General features: G+C 40.6%; 1 protein-coding gene across 4 annotated transcripts in view; it reads right to left on the reverse strand.

Annotated features, from left to right (window-relative positions):
- CRNKL1 (crooked neck pre-mRNA splicing factor 1) overlaps window positions 1-13649 on the reverse strand; it is a 58604-nt gene that overhangs the window by 40229 nt on the left and 4726 nt on the right. The window lies entirely within an intron of this gene.

A 13649-nucleotide genomic window follows, 5' to 3' on the forward strand; every position in this document is an offset into this window, starting at 1 on the left:
TTACAGAAAAATCCATTCGAAAGCGGCAGAACACTTTCTTCAACTGCATATGGAACATTCTCCAGGATAGATCACACATTGGGCCACAAATCAAGCCTCGGTAAATTTAAGAAAATTGAGATAATATCAAGCATCTTTTCTGACCACAACACTATGAGATTAGAAATCAATTACAGGAAAAAAACTAAAAAACACAAACACTTGGAAGCTGAACAATGTTACTAAACAACCAAGAGATCACTGAAGAAATCAAAGAGGAAATCATAAAATACCTAAAGACAAATGACAACAAAACACAACAGTCCAAAACCTACTGGATGCAGCAAAAGCAGTTCTAAGAGGGAAGTTTACAGCAGTACAATCTTACCTCAGAAAACAAGAAAAATCTCAAGTAAACAACCTAACCTTATACCTAAAGCAACAAGAGAAAGAAGAACAACAAAAACCCCAAAGTTAGTAGAAGGAAAGTAATCATCAAGTTCAGAGCAGAAATAAATGAAATAGAGAGAAAAAAACAATAGGAAAAAAAATCAATGAAACTGAAAGCTAGTTCTTTGAAAAGATAAAACTAATAAACCTTTAGCCAGACTCATCAAGAAAAAAAAGGGAGACGCCTCAAATCAATGAAATTAGAAATGAAAAAGGAGAAGGTACAACTGACACCACAGAAAAACCAAGGATCATAAGAGACTACTAAAGCAACCATAGGCCAATAAAATGGACAACCTAGAAGAAACGGACAAATTCTTAGAAAGACACAACCTTCCAAGACTGAACCAGGAAAAAATAGAAAACATGAACCAACGAATCTCAAGTACTGAAGTTGAAACTGTGATTAAAAACTTCCAACAAACAAAAGTCCAGGACTAGATGGTTTCACAGGTGAATTCTATTGAACACTTAGAGAAGAGTTAACACTGATTCTTCTGAAACTTTTCCAAAAAATTGCAGAGGAAGGAATACTTCCAAGTTCATGCTACAAGGCCACCATTATCCTGATACCAAAACCAGAAAAAGGTACCACAAAAAAAGAAAATTACAGGTCAATATCACTAATGAACATAGATGCAAAAATCCTCAACAAAATACTAGCAAACCTAATCCAACAATAAATTAAAAGGATTATAAACCATGATCAAGTGGGATTTATCCAAGGGATGCAAGGATTCTTCAATATCTACAAATCAATCAGTGTGATACACCATGTTAACTGAAGAATAAAAACCATATGATCATCTCAATAGATGCAGAAAAAGCTCTTGACAAAATTCAACACCCATTTATGATAAAAACTCTCCAAGAAGTGGGCACAGAGGGGTCATACCTCAACATAATAAAGGCCATATATGACAAACCCACAGCTAACATCATATTCAGTGGTGAAAACCTGAAAGCATTTCCTTTAAGATCAGGAACAAGGCAAGGATGTCCACTGTCACCACTTTTATTCAACATAGTTTTGGAAGTCCTAGGCATGGCAATCAGAGAATAAAAAGAAATAAAAGGAATCTAAATTGGAGAGAAAGTAAAACTGTGACTGTTTGCAGATGACATGATACTATACTTAGAAAATCCCAAAGATACTACTAGAAAATGAATAGAGCTCAATCTGGTAAAGCTGAAGGATACAAAATACACAGAAATCTCTTGCATTCCTACACACTAACAACAAACGATCAGAAAGAGAAATTAAGGAAACTAACCCATTTACCATCACATCAAAAAGAATAAAATACCTGGGAGTAAGCCTATTATTTAAGAAGGCAAAACACTTATACTTAGAAAACTATAAAATGCTAATGAAAGAAATCAAAGATGACACAAACAGATGGAAAGATATAACATGTTCTTGGACTGGAAGAATCAGCATTGCCAAAATTACTATACTACCCAAGGCAACCTAGAGATTCAATGCAATCCCTATCAATGGCATTTTTCACAGAACTAAAAGAAAAAAAGTTGTAATCTGTTTGGAAACACAAAAGACCCCAAACAGCCAAGGCAATCTTGAGGGAAAAAAAAAAACAGAGTTGGAGGAATTAGGCTCCCTGGCTTCAGACTATACTACAAAGCTACAGTCATCAAAACAGTATGCTATTGGCACAAAAACAAAAATATAGATCAAGAGAACAGGATAGAAAGCTCAGTGATAAATCCACACACCTATGGTCAACTAATCTATGACAAAAGAGGCCAGAATATAAAATGGAGCAAAGATAACCTCTTCGATAAGTGGTGCTGGGAAAACTGAACAGTTACATGTAAAAGAATGAAATTAGAACATCCCTAACACCATACACAAAAATAAACTCAAAACAGATTAAAGAACTAAATGTAAAGCCAGATACCCTTAGAGGAAAACAGGCAAAACACTCTAACATAAATCGCAGCAATATCTTTTTGGTTCCACCTCCTAGAGTAATGAAAATAAAATAAATAAATGGGACCTAATTAAACTTAAAAGCCCTTGCACATCAAAGGAAACGATAAACAAAACGAGAAAACAACCCACAGAATGGGAGAAAATATTTGCAAACGAAGCAACCAACAAGTGATTCATCTCCAAAATACACAAATAGCTCATGCAGCTCTATATCAAAAAAACAAACCACCCAATCAAAAAATGGTCAGAAGATCTAAACAGACATTTCTCCAAAGAGTACAGATAGATGGTCAAAATAAACTTGAAAAGATGCTCAACATCACTAATTATTAGAGAAATGCACATCAGAACTTCAATGAGGGGAGCGAGAAGATGGCGGAAGAGTAAGACGCGGGGATCACCTTCCTCCTCACAGATACATCAGAAATACATCTACGCGTGGAACTTCTCCTATAGAACACCCACCGAACGCTGGCAGAAGACCTCAGACCTCCCCAAAGGCAAGAAACTCCCCACGTACCTGGGTAGGGCAAAAGAAAAAAGAATAAACAGAGACAAAAGAATAGGGATGGGACCTGCACCAGTGGGAGGGAGCCGTGAAGGAGGAAAGGTTCCCACACACTAGGAGTCCCTTCGCAGGCGGAGACTACAGGTGGTGGAGGGGGAAGCTTCGGAGCCGCAGAGGAGAGCGCAGCAACAGGATGCAGAGAGCAAAGCAGAGAGATTCTGCAGAGGATTGGTGCCGACCAGCACTCACCAGTCCGAGAGGCTTGTCTGCTCACCCACCGCGGCGGGCAGGGCTGGGAACTGAGCCTCGGGCGGATCCCAGGGAAAGGTCTGGAATTGGCAGAGTGAAAACAGCTTGAAGGGGTTAGTGCACCACGGCTAGCCGGCTAGCCGGGAGGGAGTCCAGTTGAAGTCTGGAGCTGCCGAAGAGGCAAGAGACCTTTTCTTCCCGCTTTGCCTCCTGGTGCGCGAGGAGAGGGGTTTAAGCGAGTCGCTTAAAGGAGCTCCAGAAACGGGCGCGGAGCTACCGAAGAGACAAGAGACTTTTTCTTGCCTCTTCGCTTCCTGGGGCACGAGGAGAGGGGATTAAGGGCACCGCGTAAAGGAGCTCCAGAAACTGGCGCGAGCTGCGGCTGTCGGCACGGACAACAGAGACGGGTGTGGGACCCTAGGGTTGCTACTGCCGCCACCAAGAGGCCTGTGTGTGAGCACAGGTCACTCTCCACACCGCCCCTCCCGGGAGCCCGTGCAGCCCGCCACTGCCGAGGTCCCGGGATCCAAGGACAGCTTCCCCGGGAAAATGCACAGTGCAGGCCGGTGCAGCGTCACGCCGGCCTATGACGTCAAAGGCTCGCCCCGCATCTGTGCCCCTCCCTCCCCCTGGCCTGAGTAAGCCAGAGCTGCCGAATCAATTGCTCCTTTAACCCCGTCCTGTCTGAGCGAAGGGCAGATGTCCTCAGATGACCTACGCACAGAGGCGGGGCCAACTCCAAAGCTGAACCCCAGGAGCTGTGCGAACAAAGAGAGGGGGAGGTCTCTCCCAGCAGCCTCAGAAGCAGTGGATTAAAGCTCCACAGTCAACTTGAAGTGCCCTGCATCTGTGGAAAACCTGAATAGACAGCAAAATATCCCAAGTTGAGGAGGTGGACTTTGGGAGCAAGATATACTATCATTTTCCCCTTTTTTCTTTTTGTGAGTGTGTATGTATGTGGGTGATGCTGTGTGAGATTTTGTCTGTATACCTTTGTTTTCACCATTTGTCCTAGGGTTAGACCGACCCGGTTTTTTTTTGTTGTTTTGGTTTGGTTTTTTTTTTTTCTTTAATAGGAAGTCTCTTCTTAATAATTATTTTTTATTTTAATAACTATATTTTATCCTACTTTATTTTGTCTTCTCCCTTTCTTTCTTCCTTTCTTTCCTACTTCCCTCCTTCCTTCCTTCCTTCCTTCCTTTCTTCCTTCCTCCCTTCCTTTCTTCCTTCCTTCCTTCCCTTCCTCCTTCCTTCCTTCCTTTCTTTCCTTTCTATTATTTTCTCCCTTTTATTTTGAGCCGTGTGGATTAAAGGCTCTTGGCACTCCAGCCAGGTGTCAAGGCTGTGTCTCTGAGGTGGGAGAACCAACCTCAGGACACTGGTCCACAAGAGACCTCCCAGCTCCACGTAACATCAAACGGCGAAAATCTCCCAGAGACCTCCATCTCAACACCAAGACCCAGCTTCACTCAAGGACCAGCAACGAACAGTGCTGGACACCCTATGCCCAACAAAGAGCAAGACAGGTCTACAGCCCCATCCGTTAGCAGAGAGGCTGCCTAAAATCATAATAAGGCTACCAACATCCCAATACACACCACCAGACGTGGACCTGCCCACCAGAAAGACAAGATTTAGCCTCATCCACCAGAACAGAGGCACTAGTCCGCCCAACCAGGAAACCTGCTCAACCCACTGAACCAACCTCGGCCACTGGGGACAGCCACCAACAGAGGGAACTACGAACCTGAAGCCTGCAAAAAGGAGATCCCAAACACAGTAAGATAAGCAAAATGAGAAGACAGAAAAAACACACAGCAGATGAAGGAGCAAGATAAAAACACACCAGACCTAACAAATGAAGAGGTATTAGCCAGTCTACCTGAAAAAGAATTCAGAATAATGAGGGTAAAGATGATTCAAAATCTTGGAAATAGAATAGACAAATTGCAAGAAACAGTTAACAAGGACCTAGAAGAAACAAACAGGAAGCAAGTAACGATGAGCAACACAATAAATGAAATGAAAAATACTCTAGATGGGATCAATAGCAGAATAACTGAGGCAGAAGGACGGATAAGTGACCTGGAAGATAAAATAGTGGAAATAACTACTGCAGAGCAGAAGAAAGAAAAAAGAATGAAAAGAACTGAGGACAGTCTCAGAGACCTCTGGGACAACATTAAACGCACCAACATTTGAATCATAGGGGTCCCAGAAGAAGAAGAGAAAAAGAAAGGGACTGGGAAAATATTTGAAGAGATTATAGTTGAAAACTTCCCTAATATAGGAAAGGAAATAGTCAATCAAGTCCAGGAAGCACAGAGTCCCATACAGGATAAACCCAAGGATAAACACGCCAAGACACATAATAATCAAACTGTCAAAAATTAAATACAAAGAAAACATATTAAAAGCAGCAAGGGAAAAACAACAAATAACACACAAGGGAATCCCCATAAGGTTAACATCTGATCTTTCAGCAGAAACTCTACAAGCCAGAAGGGAGTGGCAGGACATATTTAAAGTGATGAAGGAAAAAAACCTACAACCAAGATTACTCTACCCAGCAAGGATCTCATTCAGATTTGATGGAGAAATTAAAACCTTTACAGACAAGCAAAAGCTGAGAGAGTTCGGCACCACCAAACCAGCTTTACAACAAATGCTAAAGGAACTTCTCTTACCAAGAAACACAAGAGAAGGAAAAGACCTACAAGAACAACCCGAAACAATTAAGTAAATGGTAATAGGAACATACATATCAATAATTTCCTTAAGTGTAAATGGATTAAATGCTCCCACCAAAAGACACAGACTGGCTGAATGGATACAAAAACAGGACCCATATATATGCTGTCTACAAGAGACCCACTTCAGCCCTAGGGACACTTACAGACTGAAAGTGAGGGAATGGAAAAAGATATTCCATGCAAATGGAAATCAGAAGAAAGCTGGAGTAGCAATTCTCATATCAGACAAAATAGACTTTAAAATAAAAACTATTACAAGAGACAAAGGACACTACATAATGATCAAGGCATAAGGCAATACAATACAATACATAAGGCAATACATAAGGCAAACACTAACAGCCATAAAACGGGAATTCGACAGTAACGTAATCATAGTAGGGGACTTTAACACCCCACTGTCACCGATGGACAGATCATCCAAAATGAAAATAAATAAGGAAACACAAGCTTTAAATGATACATTGCAAAAGATGGATTTACTTGATATTTATAGGACATTCCACCACAAAACAACAGAATACACATTTTTCTCAAGTGCTCATGGAACATTCTCCAGGATAGATCATATCTTGGGTCACAAATCTAGTCTTGGCAAATTTAAGAAAATTGAAATCGTATCAAGTATCTTTTCTGACGACAACGCTATGAGACTAGATATCAATTACAGGAAAAGATCTGTAAAAAATACAAACACATGGAGGCTAAACAATACACTACTTAATAACGAAGTGATCACTGAAGAAATCAAAGAGGAAATCATAAAGTACTTAGAAACAAATGACAATGGAGACACGACAACCCAAAACCTATGGGATACAGCAAAAGCAGTTCTAAGAGGGACGTTTATAGCAATACAATCATACCTTAAGAAACAGGAAACATCTCGAATAAACAACCTAACTTTGCACCTAAAGCAATTAGAGAAGGAAGAACAAAAAACCCCCAAATTTAGCAGAAGGAAAGAAATCATAAAGATCAGATCAGAAACAAATGAAAAAGAAATGAAGGAAACAATAGCAAAGATCAATAGAAGTAAAAGCTGGTTCTTTGAGAAGATAAATAAAATTGGTAAACCATTAGCCAGACTCATCAAGAAAAAAAGGGAGAAGACTCAAACCAATAGAATTAGAAATGAAAAAGGAGATGTAACAACTGACTCTGCAGAAATACAAAAGATTATTAGAGATTACTACAAGCAACTCTATGCCAATAAAATGGACAACCTGGAAGAAATGGACAAATTCTTAGAAATGCACAACCTGCCGAGACTGAACCAGGAAGAAATAGAAAATATGAACAGACCAATCACAAGCACTGAAATTGAAACCGTGATTAAAAGTCTTCCAACAAACAAAAGCCCAGGACCAGATGGCTTCACAGGAGAATTCTATCAAACATTTAGAGAAGAGCTAACACCTATCCTTCTCAAACTCTTCCAAAAGATAGCAGAGGGACGAACACTCCCAAACTCATTCTATGAGGCCACCATCACCCTGATACCAAAACCAGACAAAGACGTCACAAAGAAAGAAAACTACAGGCCAATATCTCTGATGAACATAGATGCAAAAATCTTCAACAAAATACTATCAAACAGAATCCAACAGCACATTAAAAGGATCATACACCATGATCAAGTGGGGTTTATCCCAGGAATGCAAGGATTCTTTAATATACGCAAATCAATCAACGTGATACACCATATCAACAAACTGAAGGAGAAAAACCATATGATCATCTCAATAGATGCAGAGAAAGCTTTTGACAAAATTCAACACCCATTTATGATAAAAACTCTGCAGAAAGTAGGCATAGAGGGAACTTTCCTCAACATAATAAAGGCCGTATATGACAAACCCACAGCCAGCATTGTTCTCAATGGTGAAAAACTGAAACCATTTCCACTAAGATCAGGAACAAGACAAGGTTGCCCACTCTCACCAGTCTTATTCAACCTAGTTTTGGAAGTTCTAGCTACAGCAATCAGAGAAAATAAAGAAATAAAAGGAATACAAATAGGAAAAGAAGAAGTAAAGCTGTCACTGTTTGCAGATGACATGATACTATACATAGAGAATACTAAGGATGCTACCAGAAAACTACTAGAACTAATCAATGAATTTGGTAAAGTAGCAGGATACAAAATTAATGCACAGAAATCTCTGGCATTCTTATACACTAATGATGAAAAATCTGAGAGGGAAATTAAGAAAACACTCCCATTTACCACTGCAACAAAAAGAATAAAATATCTAGGAATAAACCTACCTAAGGAGACAAAAGACTTGTATGCAGGAAACTATAAGACACTGATGAAAGAAATTAAAGATGATACAAATAGGTGGAGAGATATACCATGTTCTCAGATTGGAAGAATCAACATTGTGAAAATGACTCTAATTACCCAAAGCAACCTACAGATTCAATGCAATTCCTATCAAATTACCATTGGCATTTTTTACAGAACTAGAACAAAAAATTTCACAATTTGTATGGAAACACAAAAGACCCCGAATAGCCAAATCAGTCTTGAGAACGAAAAATGGAGCTGGAGGAATCAGGCTCCCTGACTTCAGACTCTACTACAAGGCCACAGTAATCAAGACAGTATGGTACTGGCACAAAAACAGAAATATAGATCAATGGAACAGGATAGAAAGCCCAGAGATAAACCCACACACATATGGTCACCTTATCTTTGATAAAGGAGGGAAAGGATATACAGTGGAGAAAAGACAGCCTCTTCAATAAGTGGTGCTGGGAAAACTGGACAGCTACCTGTAAAAGTATGAAATTAGAACACTCCCTAACACCACACCCAAAAATAAACTCAAAATGGGTTAAAGACCTAAATGTAAGCCCAGACACTATCAAACTCTTAGAGGAAAACATAGGCAGAACACTCTATGACATAAATCACAGCAAGATCCTTTTTGACCCATCTCCTAGAGAAATGGAAATAAAATCAAAACTAAACAAATGGGACCTAATGAAACTTAAAAGCTTTTGCACAGCAAAGGATACCATAAACAAGACCAAAAGACAACCCTCAGAATGGGAGAAAATATTTGCAAATGAAGCAACTGACAAAGGATTAATATCCAAAATTTAGGGCTTCCCTGGTGGCGCAGTGGTTGAGAATCCGCCTGCCGATGCAGGGGTCACGGGTTCGTGCCCTGGTCCGGGAAGATCCCACATGCCGCGGAGCAACTAAGCCCGTGAGCCATGGCCGCTAGGCCTGCGCGTCCGGAGCCTGTGCTCCGCAACGGGAGAGGCCACAGCAGTGAGAGGCCCGCATACCACAAAAAAAAAAAAAAAAAAAAAAAAAAAAAATATCCAAAATTTATAAGCAACTCAGGCAGCTCAATAACAAAAAACCAAACAATCCAATGCAAAAATGGGCAGAAGAACTAAATAGACATTTCTCCAAAGAAGATACAGATTGCCAACAAACACATGAAAGAATGCTCAACATCATTAATCATTAGAGAAATGCAAATCAAAACTACAATCAGATATCATCTCACATCAGTCAGAATGGCCATCATCAAAAACTCTAGAAACAATAAATGCTGGAGAGGGTGTGGAGAAAAGGCAACACTCTTGCACTGCTGGTGGGAATGTAAATTGATACAGCCACTATGGAGAACAGTATGGAGGTTCCTTAAAAAACTACAAATAGAACTACCATATGACCCAGCAATCCCACTACTGGGCATATACCTGGAGAAAACCATAATTCAAAAAGAGTCATGTACCAAAATGTTTATTGCAGCTCTATTTACGATAGCCAGGACATAGAAGCAACCTAAATGTCCATCAACAGATGAATGGATAAAGAAGATGTGGCACATATATACGATGGAATATTACTCAGCCATAAAAAGAAATGAAACTGAGTTATTTGTAATGAGGTGGATAGACCTGGAGTCTGTCATACAGAGTGAAGTAAGTCAGAAGGAGAAAAACAAATACCGTATGCTAACACATATATATGGAATCTAAGAAAAAAAAATGTCATGAAGAGATTAGTGGTAGGACGGGAATAAAACACAGACCTACTAGAGCATGGACTTGAGCATATGGGAAGGGGGAAGGGTAAGTGGTGACGATGTGAGAGAGTGGCAGGGACATATACACACTACCAAATGTAAATTAGATAGCTAGTGGGAAGCTGCCGCATAGCACAGGGAGTTCACCTCTGTGCTTTGTGACCACCTAGTGGGGTGGGATGGGGGGGTGGGAGGGAGGGTGATGCAAGAGGGAAGAGATATGGGAACATATGTATATGTATAACTGATTCACTTTGTTGTAAAGGAGAAACTAACACACTATTGTAAAACAGTTATACTCAAATTAGAATGTTAAAAAAAAAAAAAAAAAAAACACTTCAATGAGGTATCACCTCATACCAGTCAGAATGGCCATCATCAAAAAGTCTACAAACAATAAATGCTGGAGAGGGTGTGGAGAAAAGGGAACTCGCTTGCACTGTTGGTGGGAATGTAAACTGATACAGCCACTATGGAGAACAGTATGGAGGTTCCTTAAAAAACTACAAATAGGGCTTCCCTGGTGGCGCAGTGGTTGAGAATCTGCCTGCTGATGCAGGAGATACGGGTTCGTGCCCCGGTCCGGGAAGATCCCACATGCCGCGGAGCAACTAAGCCCGTGAGCCATGGCTGCTGAGCCTGCGCATCCGGAGCCTGTGCTCCGCAACGGGAGAGGCCACAACAGTGAGAGGCCCGCATACCGCAAAAAAAAAAAAAAAAAAAAAAAAAAAAAAAAAAAAAACTACAAATAGAACTACCATACGACCCAGCAATCCCACTACTGGGCATATACCTGGAGAAAACCATAATTCAAAAAGAGTCATGTACCATAATGTTCACTGCAGCACTATTTACGATAGCCAGGACATGGAAGCAACCTAAGTGTCCATCGACATATGAACGGATAAAGAAGACATGGCACATACATACAATGGAATATTACTCAGCCATAAAAAGAAATGAAAGTGAGTTATTTGTAGTGAGGTGGATGGACCTAGAGATGGTCATACAGAGTGAAGTAAGTCAGAAAGAGAAAAACAAATACCATATGCTAACACATATATATGGAATTTTTTTAAAAACAGGTTCTGAAGAACCTAGGGGTAGGACAGGAATAAAGATGCAGACATAGAGAATGGACTTGAGGACACAGGGAGGGGGGAAGGGTAAGCTGGGACAAAGTGAGAGAGTGGCATGGACATATATACACTACCAGATGTAAAACAGATAGCTAGTAGGAAGCAGCCGCATAGCATGGGGAGATCAGCTCGGTGCTTTGTGACCACCTAGAGGGGTGGGATAGGGTGGGTGGGAGGGAGTTGCAAGAGGGAGGGGATATGGGAATATATGTATACATATAGGTGATTCACTTTGTGATACAGCAGAAACTAACACACCATTGTAAAGCAAATCTACTCCAATAAAGATGTTTGAAAAAAAAACAAACTAAATATAGAACTACCATATGATCCAGCAATCTGGGCATACATCTAGAGAAAACTGTAATTTGAAGATACATGCACACCATATTCAATGCAGCAGCATTTACAACAGAGAAGACATGGAAACAATCTAAATGTCCATCTACAAAGGAATGGATAAATGAGATATTGTACATATATACAATGGCATACTACTTAGCCATAAAAAAGAACGAAATAATGCCATTTGCAGTAACATGGATAAATCTAGAAATTATCATACTAAGTGAAGTAAGTCAGGCAGAGAAAGACAAATATATATCACTTATATGTGGAATTTAATTTAAAAAATGATACAAATAAACTTTTTTGCAGAGAGAAACAGACTCACCAATCTTGAAATCAAACTTATGGTTACCAACAGGGAAATGTCAGGGGAAGTAATGGATTGGGAGATTGGGATTAACATACACACTACTATATATAAGACAGATAACTAACAGGGACATACTGTATAGCACAGGGAACTCTACTCAATGTTCTGTGGTAACCTATATGGGAAAAGAATCTGAAAAAGAATGGATACATGTATATGTATAACTGATTCACTTTGCTGTACACCTGAAACTAACACAACATTGTAAATCCAATAAAAATTGAAGGAAAAAAAAAAGGAAGTTCCCTAGCACTCCAGTGGTTAGGACTTGGCGCTTTCACTGCCATGGTCCAGGTTCAATCCCTGATCAGATAACTAAGATTCTGCAAGGTATGTGGCACAGACAAAAAAAATCTTAAAAAAAAAAAAAAAAAGAAAGGAAGAAAGAAAAAAACATGTCACAAAAGGAAAACTTCTAACCAGAGCCAAAAGAGAAAGTTCTGAATTACCATTTACTTCTTCACAGGACGTATGTATTTTTAATCTACCTTCCATGAAGAAATCGTTAATTTCTAAAGTAGTAATACATTCAAATAGGGCAACGATGTAAAGAGTGCAGGCTCTAAAGCGGCTACTGGGTTCAAATCCCATCTCCATCACTACCCGAGAGACCCTCTCCTGCCTGTTTCCTCATCTGTAGAATGAAGCAATTTCCTGAGTCACAGGGCTGTGGTGGGGATTAAAGGACAATATCTGTAAAGTGCTTAGAATAATGCATGGCACAAAGCAGGCACTATAAATGCTGTTGTTAAACTAGTAATATCAAAATGAGTAGTCATATTTAAGATGTTAAAATTGCATAATAAAGTTGAGTCTTGTATCTCACAGTAGTTATGTTCTATGAAGTCATTCTGCCTAGCAAACACCAAATCACTGTTCCCAGGAGAAATACATACATACATACATACACACACACACACACACACACACACACGTCACACAGATCGTGATTTTAAATCCTAAAAACAACTAATGTTGGCAGATTCTATTTTCCTTATTTTATGAAAGAGAAAACAAGTCTCAGAAGTGTTAAGTGACTTGCCTGAGGCCGCCCACTAACTGGTGCCAGAGAAAGGATTCAGCCCCGTCCAGCTGGCCCCAGAGCCGAAGTGTCTCTCTCTCTCTCTCTCTCCTGTACCGCCCCTCCCATCCCTTGCCCTGGTCATCCTTGCAGGAGAGCAGAGACAGAAGGCAGATGATCATCTTGTTTGTCCTCAACTGGGACCATGTGCCTTGGGTGATTCAAATTTTTCATCACTCTGGGCTTGTCTGCAAATGACTGCCAAAGTACCACAAATACTGATTTTGGGTTTACAAATAAACTTTAGCAAGTAGGAGAATTCACAAGTACAAGAACAGTGAAAAAGTACAATCAACTATTTCAAGTTCCTGAGAGTACTTTCCCATATTACCATCTCCTCTTCACAGTCAGCCCACATTGGGAACTTTTATCTTCCCTTTTTTTTTTTTTTTTTTTTTTCCTTCTTCGGTACGCGGGCCTCTCACCGCTGAGGCCCCTCCCGCTGCGGAGCACAGGCTCCGGACGCGCAGGCTCAGCAGCCATGGCTCACGGGCCCAGCCGCTCCGCGGCATGTGGGATCCTCCCGGACTGGGGCACGAACCCGCATCCCCTGCATCGGCAGGCGGACTCCCAACCACTGCGCCACCAGGGAAGCCCTATCTTCCTTTTAAAGATGAGGACACCAAGGCTGCAAGGAGTTATCCGACGCATTGAGGTCACACGGCTAGTAAATGGTAACCCTCTAGATCGACTCCAGTACCGGTGCTAATGACCAACATACACCCCAGAACCAACCAGGACCCAATGCAGCGGCCAGGGCCTT

This window comes from Kogia breviceps, chromosome 14 (genome assembly GCF_026419965.1).
Source record: "Kogia breviceps isolate mKogBre1 chromosome 14, mKogBre1 haplotype 1, whole genome shotgun sequence".
Lineage (NCBI taxonomy): Eukaryota > Metazoa > Chordata > Mammalia > Artiodactyla > Physeteridae > Kogia > Kogia breviceps.